We start from the raw sequence: 16626 nt of genomic DNA, 5'->3' as shown, positions 1-16626 counted from the left end.
TTTAAGCCACCGTCCACACATTCTCATTATCAGTGCGTATGAAATCGTACGAAAAGTTATGCACACTATTTCGTACACTTTGGACGTTTTTCCTCAAAAAAGGGAAAACATGCGCTGGCAGACAGAAAAAAAAAGCAGATCCGCGGATGGACGTAAAACTAGGAAAAACAGTTAAATCATCACTTATTCATGTCTCTAACTACGTTGCTTGCTGTTTTATATCTTAGGGTTAGGGTTAGGGCTACTGCGTGTGGTGGAAAACTATTCATCTTTCTGAATATTTTTTTAAATATTCTGTTTCAATTACTTTTCATTTTAACTGATTTGACTTTTTTTTTACTGTTTTAGCTTATCTGTGTTTCGCTTGTATATTTCAATTTCGCTGTTGTTTTCAGTTGTATGTACAGCAATTTGATGACCTTGGTTATTTTAAGAGTGCTTTATAAATAAAGGGATATAATCAGAGCTGTCAAAAGTATTAATGGTTATTACTCAAGTAGAAGTAGAAATCCTATTGTTAAAAAACAAATTTGTAGACATTAGAGTATGAACTTTTTACTCAAGTAAATGAATAATTTTCTACAATTTTGGGTAATAATTTCCTCAGGCTTAATTTTCTTAGCTTTGTACTAATGGCAACAGTATCAAATTTAACTTTGCATCATCTTAAAAACTTTTTTTTTTTTTTTTTTTTTTTTTTTTGGTACATGGCTAACGGCAAGCTGGTGCCTCACCAGGTCCAACCACAAAGAAATGAATTGTCTAGATAAAACAAATTATTTTTGTTTGTTTTTTTGTTGTTGTTGTTTTTTTTAAGTACAAACAGGCCACAAAAATGGAGATCAAATGAAACAAGACTAATGACTCTACTTTTTAAAATGTAAGAAGTAGAAAGACGAGATTATTTCAAAAAAGTTTAGGGAGTAGAAGTAAAAAGTTGTGTAAAAAGTAATTATTTCAGTAAAGTATAGATAGCCTGAATTTCTACTTAAGTAAGGTAACAAAGTATTTGTACTTTGTTACTTGGATTCTTTTTTTCAGAAAAGAGAGAGCTGGTGGTTAGGGTTTAAGGCTGCAAAACAGTGGAGACAGCAAACCCTTTATCCTCCATCTTGACCCCAGCACTCAAAATTATTGCCACAACTACAATTGGACCTAAAATGAAGTGGGAATATGTGGCAAAATTTAAAACAATGTGTTCACAAACAAACTATTCATCCATTATAAGTTTAAACTATTATGCAACAAAGGTTTAAATTTAAATTATTTAAATACCCAAAGCTATCAGAGAAATACTGCAGCTGTCACAACAGGATAATATATACGTGTTGGCTAAGAAAGGCTAAATACTGAGGTATTCAAAACATATTTTTTTAACTTTAAAACCATTTGTTGATTTTGTACTTCTTCCTCTTGCTCTAAAATAAAGTAAAAAATAAAGTAAAATATATAAAAGTTTGTGTTGTATGTATGTGTATATGTGTATGTTCATAAAGAATGCCCAGTGCTAGGGCATGCATTTAGTAATGGCCAGCTAAGATTAAATCTTGCTAACTAATGTTGTCTGTTTTCTGCAGACTTTGCATATGTCTACTTTTGCCCCTAAGCTTCAACAGTAGATTTAATGCTGTAAATAAACAAAGCTGCCTATGCGTTTAGTTGTTGTCAGCATCCAGACTTGAGAAGCGAAAAAGTCGGTCAGCTTTGAGCTTTGTACATGACTAAAAAACCCAACGTTCAGTCTTGAAAATGTTCCTATAGTAAGCATTTTGTGAGCATCTATCAGATGCCACCAACAGTGCGCTGCATGTTTTAATTAGTAGGACCATCAACAAGATACCACTCCTACAGTTAGTGGCCTCCCTCTGTTGATCTTTGCCATGCTTGTGTCTACATGTGTGGACAGCCTTTGGTTTAGGTCTTAGTTCAAAGGCAGAGAAGCTTCCTTTTATAGCTTTTCATAAAACTTGGTGAGTAAAAATAAATTTGTGCCCATTTTTGGTCTTTCTTAGCACGCACTAAAGGTCAAAGAACCAAAAAGGCCACTGATGCTTCAGAAAGACCCCCCAGATATATACTTTCTCTCCTCCTCTCCATCCCTCTCTCCTTTATATGCCCCCCCCCTCCCTCTCTGTGAATGCGGTAGCGACCATTGTCCTCCATCCACTAGCTTTTGCTGAAAGCTGCACAGCAATGAGGTCTCTGTGCCTTTTTGCCTCTCTCTTCCTCTCCCCTCCCCCCTTGGCTGGCTCCTTCTTTCTCTCTCCCATCTACCTCTCACTCCTTTTCTCTCTCGTTCTCCCTCTATCTCTCCCCCTCTATTAAATTTCCAGTCACACAGTGGTGCAGAGGATATTCCTCCTTTCCCTCTTCTCCTACCCCCCCTCCTCTTTTCTCGTTCTTCCCTCAGCCATGTTAAAAATCTTCACCTACATCCAGTCCTCTGGTCCAAACTGCCTATCAGCGCTTTTTCTGTCACTTGTTTTCTTTTTCTCTATATCTTTTTGCCTTCCGCACCATTTAAAACGATTCCATGCCAAACCCACCCTGCGCCTCTGCTCCCCTTCCTTCCCCTCTTTCCACTGTGTGTCCTCTCTGTGTCATTGCACATTGAATCTGATATCCCTCTTATGGATGTATGGCATGCTTGTGTGTGTGTGTGTGTGTATAGGAGCAGTGGATAAGAGCAATGGAGAAGGGCATGCATTTGTGCACATTAAATGGACAAACACTCATTGCTGTATTGCCTGTGTCATCAGTACAGCAAGGGTCTTGGAGTGAAAACATAGGGAAGGTAGCTAATCCCACAATCCATAGGATGGATGCACGCTTTCCAACTACAACCCAAACCCTATAAACTCTTAATGCTGTGTTAAGAAGCCACAGGGGAGGAGAAGAGGAGGCTGATGTGGATTTGGCAGCAACATGCTAGAAACAAGACATATGTGGCATGCTGATAGCACCAGAGAGGTGCTGCTCACACTGAGGAAAAGCTTTGGAACGGAGCTGGTACCCATCAGTCAATCAGTCTCTCAGCTACACCCCCAATCTAAATCTGGGCGACCAAATTACTGCATGCACTTCAAAGACTACATCTGTGCCTAATTCTCGTAAGAGATGCTCATAGAAGCAAAAAGTTTAAGCTGTATTTGATGTCCCTAACCCCCTAATTGGGATCATGAACCAAGTGATTTTTTTCTTTATTATTTTGTGACTATTTATAGAGTTGAAAACATTAGGTTGACTTATGTCCAAGAGAATAAAAAAGATACAAGAGAGAGATTCAACTTATTCATGGTGACATCCGTGTGTGTGTGTATGTGTGTGTGACAGAGAGAGAGGAGAGAAAATAGAGTGAAAAATCCGAGTGTCACAGTATCTTAGCAACTGCCTCCATCTCCTTGGAGACAAGAACTGACATCATTTCCTGTCTGCGAGAACTCACTTTTAGTTTGCACACGTTGTGTTTGTGCACATGGTTGTATATGCTTGGATGTGTGGGTGTTTGTATGTGTGGCAGGGTTTTCAAGTAAATATGCAGATGTGTGGCCTTATTTGTACAGAGATGGAAAACCAGAGCTCTAAGAAGTTTAAGATAAAGTACACTTGTGGGGTTAGGTATACAAAAAAGTTCCCATATTTGCTAAGTCTGGGATGTATTTTCCAGGAATTAAGAGTTTTTTTTTTTAATTATTGTTTTGCATTTTCTCTCTCATGATAAATGGTCTAAAGAGTTTGACCATTTCTTAGGGTTTTTTGTTTATGCTCAGGTCAGCCATTACTCAAGCTGCTGTGTTTCAACTCAAGGCAAGCTCTAACCACCATCTTGTGAGCAACAAGGGTAACTGCACCTATGCCTCCCTTTCTTTTTAACCGGACACCCTTCTAAGTTTTGCCTCAGGAGACACACATTTGAATAAATGCTAAAACTACACTATATTAGTGTGATGCATTTTAGGACTGTTCTTTTTGTCTCAGCTAGAAAAAAAATCCATCCAAACCATGACACAGCCACCACCATTTTTTATGGTAGTGATGAGGTTGTAGGGTGAGGTGGATTGAGGTGGTAGCTTAGTTTACTGTAACCCAAAGCTCTGTAAAATCTGTTTTAGGAATTAAATTCTTAACTTGTATTTGATTGATTGCTTTTCCTTTATTTTGTTTTGAGGTATTTTTAAAAGAAAACAAAGATGATTTATTACAATATTTGTAGCATTGGTGCCCTTTTAACAAATAATCCACAAAGTTTATTCATTTATTGTCAATTTTCCCTATCAAGTTGGGGCACCACACTGGCTGTCAATTTGACCCTAAACGGAGCCTTGACTGCCATCTTGTAAGCAACAAGGTGTACTGCAACAAACTTTTTCAGTTTTATAAACTCGTCAAACTGCTATTGTAATTATTGTATTTAAATGCAACAAATGTGGGTGAATGCAAAAAAAAAATAAAGAAAAATGTCTGTTTGACTTCACTCATACTAAAAGGTAATAAAGTCTTTGTTTCTAATATTAAACAAAGGTACCGGTAATCTGTTTTTACTTCTGAGACCAAAACAAATTTAATGAATAAAACATTTGTTAATCAAACATTTATGGCAAAAAGCTAATTTGGTGTCATATTACTGCATATTTTAGCAACAAAATTATATTTATTACCTTATGTTCAATTCAGTGTAATGTTAAAAAAAAAATCAGTTTTGTATTCTTTGTTAATAGAAAAAACAAATGGTAATCTACTCTGCTTTTTTGCTTCAGTTTACCATAAGTCATATAATCACTAATAATTGGATAAGCAGGACTTGTCTCCTAGGGATCTCAAATTGTTTCAACCTGTAAAGCAGCAATTTCTTTTCACACAGAAAATAAATTGCTGCAGATTTCTATTATTGTGCTTTGGGCAATTTCATACCTTTTGTCATCTGGCTCACTGTGTGGCAGCAAAATAAAATATTGATCATTACCGGATCAATATCCTGCTGAAAGACCCAGCAAGAACACTTTCAGTTTGCTGGCACATTCTGTTATATTTCAATTTATAATTTCCTGGTAATTTGTTCACTTTATGAAGGCATGCCTTAAAGAAGGTATCTTGAAAACAATAAAGGACCCTCAGCATTTCAGATCCTATACTACTTTAATAGTGGATATGTGCTGCTTTTCCAATGTTCATCTTTTGTTTTAAACATAGCCTTTGTTTAACCAGGATAATATTATCGAGATTAAAAAAAAAACTTTTTTTCAAGGGTGTTATAGCCAAGAAGCGGCAGTAAATAAAGCACAGACTTATAAAGTTGAAAGTAAAAAAAAACAAAACAAGTTAAAACAGGTATATGTTAAAGAATCGAGAACTTTTAGTTGGAAAGTAAAAGCACTCAATGATTTAGTTTAAAAGGTTTGTTTAATGCAAAAGTTTTTCACGGAGTGAACAAAAGTTTTCTTGTCCAATTATGTACAATGGACAGAAAGAAGCAGCATATTGTGCAAGCAAAAGGTATACAAATTGATCATTCTCAGTAGGATTACATATTATACATAGGCCAGAAGCAGTCCAAGTAATGCCCTGTAGATAAAGGTTAACCAATGGGAATGCTTTCGAGCAGCCAAACCATACCATGCACCGATAAATATAAATGCTGAGTTGGCATTTTGCCGTTTGTAATGAACCTCAGAAAAGAGACATTGACAGAATTACCATATTTTCTGGACTATAAGCAGCTACTTTTTTCCCACGCTTTGAACCATGTGGCTTATAAGAACGTGGGCCTTTTCTGTGGATTTTTCCTAACTGCCAGAGGGGGAAGTCAGAGTTGGAAATGAAAGAATAAGGGGCTAACTTTCATTTAGCACCAGAATATGCTAGCAGCAGGCAAGACAGAGAAAAAATGTCCCAAATTCATAGCCTAGTAAACTAGCCCCACATGCTAGCGGCCAAAATCATTTTTGCCTGCGAGTGGTCTAGCCTCGATCAATGCGCCACGCCCTAGAACTGGCAGGCCAATCACAATGCAGAGATGTGTTCTGAATGTCTGGATGCAATGTGGGCGGGGTTTTTAGGGCGTGACGACAAAGCTGCACGACGCTGGAGAAAAAACAAGAAGGAAGATGGCAACAACTATTGAACAGTAGCATGCAGCAGCTTTCAATGGAGCGCTCCATTGAAAGTTAAAAGTTCTCTTTTCTGTTGCTGTTGTTCAATAAAAGTACGTTTTTAGATCATTTGAGGCAAGGTTTTGGCTCACGTTACAACAAAAATCTGGGGGTTTTGTTGAAACGTGAGCAGGAAGAGGCTCTACATTCATTAATTTTTTAGAGGGACTTATTTGCTGTTTTATCGATAGGCTGTTTGTTTACATTCCCCCACCATCTTTCTGTCGCACTTACTACGTCACACTCAGTTGCGCTCATTGTTCAATAGGCACAGACATGGTTTAAAAGACAACCAGTTGTTCTCATCAACAATCTTCCGATGTCTCATTCATAGGGGCAAGACTAAATTACACATTTAATCTCACATTTAATGTGGTTTATCAGGCTACTGAAATTCAGAAATTTTAACATTTATTGGCCTCATTAAAGCTGCCAAACCAATGAAGAGACACTAGTCCTGCAGAGCTAAAATAAAGATCCGACGAAGCCCCATCTTTCAATATAAGCTCTTACAGCTGCGAGCTAACAGGAGCTAGCATTCTTTTTTCTCCCGACTCCAGAGGCTATATGTAGAGCTCCCCCTATAGGTTTGGTGGGAGACAGTTCAGTAGATATCAGAGGCTTAAAGCTAGGTATGGATTATATATGTACATTTCCAGTTTTTAAAAAGAATTTTGTGGGCACTGCTTATAGTGAGCGGCACTCTATAGTCCAGAAAATACGGTAAGCCTCCTAAGACATTTTGAAGTGGCATTCATATATAAAAGAAAATACTCCAACATAGACAAACAAGTTGCACCAACAAGCTACTTTGTAGCAGCTTAAAGAAAAACAACTTGTTTAGAAAATGAAAAACACAGCTTCAAATAAAGTTTCAAAATAGGTTTTTAAATTGAGGGCATCATCAATTCAAAATACCAAAATCCCAAATATTTACATGTGTTAACCAGCTTATTTAATTTCCTTCACAAAAGAATACAAAGGTATCCTTTAAAGTACCTTATATCTAGAAAAAAGCTATTGCTGTGCACCAAACACTTGCAATCCAGTAATCATGCATCCCTGTTTGAATAGTGCTACATTTTCATTGGCATCATCTTCTTAGTTGGAAGCCCCAGCTGAAAAACAAAAAATCAGAAACAAGATATTTTTAAAAAGCAATGAAAGATCTATTATGAATAATTTAGATCATAATATTTACACCCCAGTGTTTCAGATATCACAAACTGAAATAGTCTTTGATTAAGACGTAAACGAAAACTGTCAACCACAGTTTATGCAAAAAAAACACAGCAAAACATTACAAAAAATAATTATTCTGTGAAAAAAATCCTTTTCTTCAATGGTACAAAAAAACATTCAAATAATCTAAAATATGTGCAAAATGTGGTTTTGTTACATATGTCTATGTTGGCTGCACCACAGCTGATCTTTGTGAAAGAAACAGATAACACTGGCTGATCAGATAAATAAACGCTCTGATTTTTGTTTTCCAAAAACCATTGTTCCTTATTGTCATTCCAATCAGAAGTTGCTTAGACTTTTTCCTGCCTGCAGGGGCGCTCCTTTAAAAGACGACCAATAATTAACAATCTAGATTAGGGATCTTCAACTCTACTCCTCGAGGTCTGGAGTCCTGGGTCTGATAAGAGGTCAATAGCAGAATTCTGGAGAAATTGGCTCAATCGGAATAAGCATATTAGGACATGTAAGACAAAGAGGAAGCTCATAAAAAGTTGCCATAGTAAGTGCTGTCCAAATAGTGCTGGCAATAAGGAAGGAGTAGGAAGAGGCAGCAGGATGCTTCCTAATAATTGTTCATATACTACTAGCGAAACGACAGGCACAAATATGGCAATTACAGTGACATGACACCTGTGATAGACGCACAGTCACCATCTCTGGTAGTATGGCGTCACATGTATTTCAAAACGCCCACAAGCAAAATAAACATACTCGCCGGTATGTTAAACTATTTCTGTGCATGGTTTATCTACCACCGCACAACAAAATTACACATGCGTGAGAAACTGCCGCTTCAAGAGGAGACAATCTGTGCACGCTAGCTACTGCCACGCACACCCGGGATCATGCTCAGGATCTCATTGTGTGCACAATTTTCTATACATCTGCCAAACTCGAGGACGGCTGCGCTCTCGAAAGCCTCTCTGTCCTCGGATTGATTTTCTCGTCACACAAACGAAAATGCATTTTGTCTGGTTGGGTGGACACAAGCCTCTTCTGTAAGCCTCCTCTTGTTTGGGTCTTGCAGACACGATCACACGGGAAGTAGTGTCAGGAAGCCTTTGACTGACACTTATCACTTATCCCATGTACCGCAAACATTGGAGAAGCCTCCACCACTGTTCTGCCTCTATCCGTCATCTTCATTTGTGGATGATGAGCTGTCAATCAAAGGCTTTTTGACACTACTTCTCATGTGATCGTGTCTGCAAAGCCCAATCAGGAGGAGGCTTACAGAAAAGGTTTGTCTCAACCTGTCAAAACGCATTTCCCTTTGCGCGAGGAAACTAAACTAACTAAAAACGAATTGTCCCAAAAGGGTAGAACCGTAACAATACTGAGGAATTCATTCAGCCATTAGATTCAGGTGTGGAAGCAAAGATGCAGGACACCTCCAGGACTGTCATTACAGAACCCTGGACTCTATGGACAGGCCAAAAAGGAGCTATTTCTGTTGCCTGATGTCACTACAATTTGCAATAACAGTTATTATCCATACAATAGCACAATGATTTAAATAGATTACCTTTCTGTAGATAGATTTCTTAGCCTTTGAATTTCGAGAACATTTCAAAAGTCCTTTGTTCTCAAAAAACAGACACTCTACCAGGAGTTGAATGGCTCCGTTGTCCAAGTTCCTTTTGTCTGGTAAAATGTAGTCTGGGTCGTAGGTATGATGCATTGCAACCAGAATCACACTGCCATTGCCTTTGACATAGAGCCAGAGTGTGAGTCATGCAGTAAAAATACATGTATAAACATAATACTGATGTATATTTACCTTGCACAGCAGATAAGGCTGACCGAATGTCTGTCTCGAAACGACTAACGATAGGGCAGAAGACAATTGTGTAATCACTCTCTCCTGGGTCAGATACTTCTTTTGCGCCACGTTTCTTGAGTCTTTTTATTATTTTGTTATGAGAATCAAAGGTGTTCCCAGAAACATGTGAAAAAATCTTAACCATTTTTCCTAAAAAAAAGAGAAAACAATAAAATAGATTTTACTCAATCCGAGCTTTGCAAATTGCAGTTTTGCAAAGAAACATTTAGTAAAAATATTTTTATCTGTTGCCAAATTTTAACATTTGAAAATGTATTTTGAAGGCCAAATCACGGTTTAGGACCAGGAACCTTTTTTAAAAAAAACCTTAGGCTGAATGATGCTGTTTCTAGGTATGCACTAGAGACTGACACAGGAGTGGATTTTCACTCCTGTCCCGTCCCACTCCCACAGAAAAAAATTGTGTCCCGTCCCGATCCCGGGCCAGAGTAGAAATCTAAATCCTGTCCCGTCCCACTCCTGGTGAAATTACTCCCACTCCCATCCCGCTCCCATTCAGAATGACTCCCGCTCCTGCACCACTCCCATTCTTGTTGTCCTCAATAAGATTTCTGCCAATACATTGAATCTGAATTTCTATGAAGGGTCAGTTACTGTAAGTTCCTGTTTCTAACTGTAGTAAAGGTCAGTTAAAGTAAAAGGAATAATAATTATAAATGGTTTTTGGGTCATGTAGTTTTTTTGACTCGCATTATAGTGTAGGCTTCAAGAAAAAAAACTACAAAATGGCGGCGCAAGTACTGGATTTTTTTTTCTTTCTATTTTATTTTATTTTTTTGGCATCGATCCTAGTTTTTTTTAGTTACTATTGGTTTGCTCCCGCTCACGTCTGCTCCCGTTAATGTTTAATCCTGTACCGTCCCAATCACGTGATCGTTACTAATACTGACTCCCATCCCACGGGTATCTCGTGACCAGTGGGATTCCCGAAAAAATTTAAATCTCTAGTATGCACCAATCACCATTTGTTCTCTTTCAATCTGAATAACTGCAGATCCAAAAACTTTTTTTCATACCAGAGCTCTGTTTGCGTTCGTGTTATCATTATTAATTTAGATTTTTTTTAAGAGGCTGTTATTAAATCCTTTCTAAACGGGAGTATATACAGTACATATGCATGTATACACAATTTTTCCAAAAGGCAACTTAGGGTTAGTAAAAGGTCAAAAAAGAAGGCTATCAAACTGTATAAACTGTGCAAACTGTAGGGCTGAATAATTTAGTCAAAAATCAAAATTATTATTACTAACCAAATTTGCGATTTTTTTTCCAATTTTCCTAACATGTAGATGTTCACTCCAGAGTTTCAGTTTTTTTCCTCACTTTGAAAGCTTGCTTGTCCATGATTCCTTGTTGCGGGATATTAGACACTGAAATTAGCAGGTTAACGCATGTTTTTTAAACATGGGTCGGCCCGCTAACAACTGGCATTTGGTTCCCTTCCCGTTGACAAAAAAAGCTAAGTCTGATCTCCTGCTTGCAATCTGCATGGCCTCTGTCCCCCTGCCTCTGTGTGTCTGGTGCACTAGGAAAAAAATCTACATCTAAATAAGTCATTTTTTCTTAAAAGAAGTTAATTTGTGAATTGAGAAGGTAAAAGAGACATTTTGCCAATGAAGCAAGACAATTTACATTTAAAATAAGAAAACACAATTGCATTGTCTTATTTCAAGTGCATTTCATTTAAATATCTTATTTTAAGAGTAAAAATACTCATTCCAATGGCAAACTATCTAATTTACCTACTCAAATTAAGGATAAATACACTTAATTTAAGAAATTTAAACTTATTTCTAGATCGTTTTTCCAGTGTGACGCCATCACGCTGAGTTAGCATTGAGGATGTCGCAAGTGCAACAGAAATCAGGAAAGTAAACAATGGAGAGTAACATAGAAGGAAGCCATGGCAACCAAATTTTGCTTTAGTCATGTCCTTTCTTCTTTTATTTTGGTAAGTCTCCGCTCTGTCCCTTTGCTCCCAAATAGACAGATGCGCGCAGAGAGCACACAACTAACATTCCGTCATTTAACAACAACTCCACCGCTAGGCGGTTTATACTCGGAGCAACCAAGCCTTCTAAAAGAAAACATGCCGATAAGGAGGAGAGTCAGTCAATGAAACTGGAGAGAATCCGTGAACACATTCATTGGATGTTCATGTCTCAGGCTTAATCAAAACTACCCATGCCACAGCAACTGTGAGTGCGCTGATGGCTATATCAGCACAAACACACAAAGATGAAAATATTGTTATGCACTGCTCATGCCAAAGGAAAAAAGGCTACGCTTTTTTATATAAAAATATATAATTAAAGGGACCCTATGCAACATTTTTCAGTTAATTAATGTGTTCCATAACGTTATGGATGACTAAATGAGTCATTTCAGGTTGAACAAAGGTATTCTCGGCCGCCCTGGTGGTCTGTGGGGGAAATACTGCACTTGCAATTGCAGGAGCACCGACCCGCACCCACAGGCTCAGAAGTCTCGTGAGAGTCAGTCTTGCTTTACGGCAAGAACTGCTACACGCCCCCAGTAAAAAGCATTCTCGTTGCTAGCACAGTGGCAATCTTTGTGCAGTTATGCTACGTTCACGCAGCAAAAGCAGCAAAATCGTGTCTGCTGCTTCACTTTTGCTGCTTGTACCAGTTAGTTCTGACGCGCGGCTGAAGCAGCTTTGCTGCTCTGGCTGCAAAAGTGTGTCTGAGGCGCGTTGGGCGGAGCTTCACTATCCTTTCTCTGCCTTGCAGCTATATTTGCTGTGATCAGTGGGAATAAAGTAGTTTTTATATGTTTTTAAGTGAGAAAATGCACCTGAAAACGTAATCAGTGCCGTCAGTTCATCCAGATTACCATCCTGCCTTCAATATTTTTTCTGTCGGAGCCGCTCAGACCCCCACATACCAGGGATGCGCCGACAGTATGGATCCCTTCATCAGCAGCGGTTCACCGCGGCAGCTGGTAGGTGTTTTTCATCTAAATAATCCAAACTGCATATTCTGCCGGCAGATTTCTGCATTTTAAGTTAATTTAGGCGTCAATAAACTGTTTAAGAGGAGTGATCATCAGCGCTGTGTCTCTCTCCCTGCGTTAAACGCACCCGACGCGCTGCTGCAGCCGCTCAGACGTGCTGCGCCTGCATCTCAAAACGCGCCTTGACGCGCGTCAACCATTGACTTTGCATTTAAACTCGCTGCTTCTGTCGCGCCAGCTACATCCAGTGTGAACGCAGCGTTAGTCATTCGCTGCTAAGCTCAAAACAACCGCGCCTGGCTTGACGGAGAAACCAGGAGAACAGCTGTGCATATTTACGACAGTGCACTTTTACTTTCGCCCTCTGGAGGGAGCCTCACTGGAAAATCAACACCGGTTGCATAGTGTACCTTTAAGGAAAATAGTTTGCTGTTTTTTGAATGGTTTTAATTTTGGTCTCTCTATCAGATAAAAGTATTTTGCACTTTTCTCAATGAAATTTAACGGAATTCTAAATTACAACTTCATTTAATTAAACTACATTCCCTTTTACTGTAACTTTGTTTGCATTTAACATAATGCCTAAGAGAAGTAATATCTTTCTTACAAATATATGATTAGAAGAATTATAAATATTTTTTCTGGCCAGTAAAAATAATGCTTAATCGGTAAATAATTTTGTCTTCCGGTCCACTTGGCCTGTGTGTCAAAAAATTAATTTCGGACCCTGGGTATAAGGGTTCAAATTGACTGTATTTATAAAATCTAGATGAGCATAAAGTGTTAACATTTCTACTTTTCTTGTATTAAATAAATATTCATAATACATCTGCTCCTATTTTCACCAATACCCAATTTTAAAATTCCTGCAAATTTAGGATCAATGCCGGTATTAAAATCCGATTGATGCATTTCTGACTAGTTATTTCATGACAAACTTACACTGAGAGCAGTTCTCACTAACTTCTATTAATAGCCTAGAAACCCTAAGGAACAAGTGCCGCTCGTAGATATATTTGGAGTATGCAAATGCCTAGTACCCCACAAACTGTGACGGGGCTCCAAAGGAAAGACAATCCACCACTTTAAAATTTAAACAGAACTTATACCGCTCTTCACTAAATTATGCTTAATGTTTCTAAAAAACGTATCTTTGTGATATAAAATCCACATCCTAGCTTTCCTTTTAAATCTGTAAATTGTTTTCATATTTATTTATTTTATAGCCTTTCACAATTATGTTCTGCTTATGTATACCATGTATAATCAATGCATACATAGTCTGTGTGAGCAATTAAATAAATATTTATATCCTGTATTGCACTTCTAAATAGAAGCAAACCACATTTCATTGCTTGTACTTATGACAGTGTAATGACAATAAAGTTGAATTCTATTCTATTCCATTCTAAAAATGAGTTATAGTCTCTTTAAATTTTCTTTTTTTATGGAAAGCTTTTAAGAAATAAGTACAACTGTGACATTCTACTTATGGACTCAAATAGTGGTCTTTGCCCTTCCTTTCCTGAACTTTCTGTTGAGCAACAGGGACGATTGGGTCTCCCGCATAGCTTGTTGATCATGTATCCTATGGACACATTAAACCAAATCAGGATAAGCTAGTTTATATTTTCTGTGCCCAAAAAAAGCACATCTTGAATGAGGAATATTTAAACAGACAGAATTTTTCTCTTCAATGGCTCCATGTTTCCTTAGTAATGAAATCCTTTAGATTTCTTTCATCCTACTTACAGTATTACATCTCCCTTTTTGTAAAGGATTGAAAACAATATGCAGAACCTGTATCATTTGTTAAATATCATTACAAACTATTTATCACCACCAGGCTTATATTTAAGAGCTTTTTGCACATTTCACCTCTGTTGAAATTAAAGTCAGATCGCTTTCTTCAGGAAGCAGACATTAAAAAGAAAGAGGCAGGAAGGAGATAAGGAAAGACAGAATGATAGACACTGAGAAGCACAATATGCAGAACAATATGCAGACAAAGAAAAAGGGAGGTAAGCAAAGATGGATAAACGAAAAGGAAAGAACAAAGGGAAGGAAGATTTAAGTATATATATTAATGGACATGAAAAAGAAAAAAGAAGAAGTGGGAGGTAAAACAAATCAGAAACAAAGTGAAAAGGGGAAGAGGGACGTAGGTGGCCTACAGAAAAAGCCAGAAAGACACTTGACAAAGGACATGCTGAGGCATGAGGTTTGAAGTATAAATTTGTTAGTTCAGTCTCTAACGTTATGCTCTCTCTGCTTTTTCCTCATAGTAGCTTTGCCTCGTCTGTTCCTGTCTGTTCCTATCAGCTGTGCTGCTGCCATCAACACCTGTGTTTATAGATGTTGGAGATCGGCCTGTTTTCCAGTGTAGTCCTGTTTCTCTGACTGTGACTGGCTGGATGTGCTCTTTTCATCCTCTGACATGGGAGCTGGCTTAGAGCTCGTCTGCCTGGCTGTGTGTTTCCTGGACAGGGCCTCCTTTTACAGTTGAATTTGTATCTCTGCTTTTGTCTTTGAACCCCAGTCGGCCTCAGCAGATGGCCGCTCAGGCTAAGCCTGGCTCTGCTGGAGGTTTCTTCTTGTTAAAAGGGAGTTCTTCCTCTCTACTGTTGCTACAAGCATGCTTAGGGATTGCATTAAAGGAATAGTACACCCAAAACATGATTAGCCTTCATTTTCTACTCACCCCCATGCTGAACAACACTCTGGAGTACTTTTTTGATATCTCAAATGCATCTGGAGATCTGGGAGGCTTCTTGCTGTCTGCTGACATTCAAATAATGGAGGTCTATGGTGACCGAGACAGAAAGGTCCATAAAAGTCCACAAAAAACGTGTCAATATTCCTCCATACTGCTCGTCCAATGTATTCCAAGTGTCCTGAGTGGGTAGCATCCAGAATTTACTCGAAACGAAGTCATTTAGAATGTTTTTAGAGCATAAACAGTAGTGTATAGGATTTCCTGAAAGCGCGCGCCGGCGCGTTCATGACGCTACGGAAGCCGGCAGACCAAGCCAGATGAAAGTGCGCATTCAGCGTCTGCTCTGCCAAATATGCAAGCGTAGAAGAAGAAATGTGCTGTTTACCTGTGCAAAGAAAGAAACAACGAAAGAAAAATGTCTGAGGACTTCAGTGTTGAGGAAGAGCATGAGTTCTTTGCCGATCTGAATGCGCTGGTTTGGTCTGCCGGCTTCCGTAGCGTCGGGAGCGCGCATGTGCGCGCTTTCAGGAAATCCTATACACTACTGTTTATGCTCTAAAAACATTCTAAATGACTTCGTTTCGAGTAAATTCTGGATGCTACCCACTCAGGACACTTGGAATACATTGGACGAGCAGTATGGAGGAATATTGAAACGTTTTTTGTGGACTTTTATGGACCTTTCTGTCTCGGGCGCTGGGCACCTCTATTATTTGAATGTCAGCAGACAGCAAGAAGCCTCCCAGATCTCCAGATGCATTTGAGATATCAAAAAAGTACTCCAGAGTGTTGTTCAGCATGGGGGTGAGTAGAAAATGAAGGCTAATCATGTTTTGGGTGTACTATTCCTTTAAGGTCAATGAGCTGATGCAAACAACTGGTTTTCCTTATATAGATAACTTTGAATCAATCAAATGGGAGGGGGGGGTTCTCTTCAGTACTTCCCTGGGTCTGGAAAATGGATAATATGTCAATTTTCCAAACTTAAAAATCCAGAGTGAAGAATTTTGTACCTCAATGATTTGCTAAAATAAATACCCATCAGAAAATGGAATTAGTGTTTAAAGTTTGAGTTAGCATAAGGGGAAAAAATTGTTTAAATCACCAGATTATTCAACCTCGGTCAAAAATTATGCATATTAGTTAGAAATTTACAGCTTAGGATAAAAAAATTCAATACTCTAAATTACAATTTTTGATTGAAATACTTAATACTTTTGTTTGTTTGTTTGTAAGAATGAATAACTGTATTTTTTTCAATAGTTTCTTGAGTTTACCAGGTTATCTCTACCACTTATCTTACCACTGTACAGAAAGACCTTGATTTTAACCTAATGATTAATTGATTAATTAAAGAAGATGCTTCTTTAAATAACTTTTTTTGCTTCACCTTATCACAAAAACAGTAATTAAAAACGTCAAAATGTTTCAACAATCCTCAAAATACACTTCAGAAAGGCGGTGATATCGCTTTATAAAAGTTCCTAACAAAATAAAACTAGAACGTGTTTACCTGCCATTTTTAAAACCTGCTGTTTAACTTGACATATCCCATTCATTAAAGAGTTTTTATATGTCTTTAAAAATATATATATTTCGCATGAAAATAAAGTTAACTCACCGTCTAACTATCCGACTGTTGTCCTTTTCCGTCTTTAGACTGAAAACTTTCGCTTTCATTTAGACACAGAATGAGTGTG

General features: G+C 38.0%; 1 long non-coding RNA gene across 1 annotated transcript; it reads right to left on the bottom strand.

The window, feature by feature from the left end:
- Positions 1-5381: 5381 nt before the first annotated feature.
- Positions 5382-16626, bottom strand: LOC119793710. Its single transcript, XR_005282127.1, has 4 exons — positions 16548-16626; positions 9175-9366; positions 8920-9101; positions 5382-7267 (listed from the first exon to the last, which is right to left on the bottom strand). It is a non-coding gene; the product is annotated as an uncharacterized LOC119793710 (long non-coding RNA).

The sequence above is a fragment of the Cyprinodon tularosa genome, unplaced genomic scaffold (assembly GCF_016077235.1).
Source record: "Cyprinodon tularosa strain WSP-4 unplaced genomic scaffold, ASM1607723v1 ctg46, whole genome shotgun sequence".
Lineage (NCBI taxonomy): Eukaryota > Metazoa > Chordata > Actinopteri > Cyprinodontiformes > Cyprinodontidae > Cyprinodon > Cyprinodon tularosa.
The sequence above is the reverse complement of the archived record's forward strand: the minus strand, read 5'-3'. Positions and strand labels throughout refer to the sequence as shown.